Here is a 1073-nt window from a genome sequence, read left to right as displayed (position 1 = left end):
GGTATGACAATAAAGAAATCTTGAATCTTGAAAGAGGGTGAACTAATCCGAGAACAATCAAAAGAGACGAATAACTGAACTAGCGGTGATCTCCGGCCCAAACTAACACAATAAACTAAAATAACAACCAGCACCAAAGGGTGCACAGAGGTCGGGAAACAGGAGGAGGAGACTCCTCACTAGGGTGTGCTCTCCATGTGCCTCTGTCCCTTCACTCTCTGCTCTCCTCCCCCCCCACCCACCTGAGCACAGATTACACTCAGGTGTGCAACAGGCTGAGGGAGGAGGGTGTAATGAGAGAGAGAGAGAGAGAGAGAGAGAGAGAGAGAGAGAGAAACATACAGACCAAAGGCACATGTAACAACACACACCCACGCATGTGCACACACACACACACAGACACAGACACACACACACACACGCACAGACACACACACACACAAACACACACACACACACACACACACACACCGAAAAGACTACATCTCACTCACTTCTTCATACTTTTCCTTTTCCAGTCGTTACTAGGCTACCATCTCATACTGGGCTTTTGACTTTACTATTCTGCTCATTTTCAAGGTCATAATCGTATTTGGAGGTTTGACCAGAACAGGTTTCCATGGTTTCATCAATCATTCTCTTTTTCAGAGCGGTTCATTCTGTTTATGTTGTAATATCATACTTATATAATAACATAATACTTACTTATTCCAGCATCTTTTGCACTATGCTCCATAATTAAAATAACAGTGATTTATCATGAGAGTAATTAACTCCTGCATACTGTGCACTCTTCATTGCACTATTACCTCAACCTGTCTATATTGTTTCTGTTGATAGTGTGTATATATTAGTGAGTATACATTGTTAGTTTTGTATGAGTAAGCACATTGTGAACAATGTATAATCCAAAGCAAAATTCCTCAAATGTGTCCTCATACCTGGCAAATAATAACAATAATTAATATCAATACATTTTATTTGTAATGCACTCTACATTTATGACAAACCTCAATGTGCTACAGGTAAGATCATAAAAGCAAGGTAAAAACATCAGTTTAAAATACATATAA

This window comes from Etheostoma spectabile, chromosome 17 (assembly GCF_008692095.1).
Source record: "Etheostoma spectabile isolate EspeVRDwgs_2016 chromosome 17, UIUC_Espe_1.0, whole genome shotgun sequence".
In the NCBI taxonomy this organism is placed as follows: Eukaryota; Metazoa; Chordata; class Actinopteri; order Perciformes; family Percidae; genus Etheostoma; species Etheostoma spectabile.
This window is presented reverse-complemented; position numbering follows the sequence as displayed.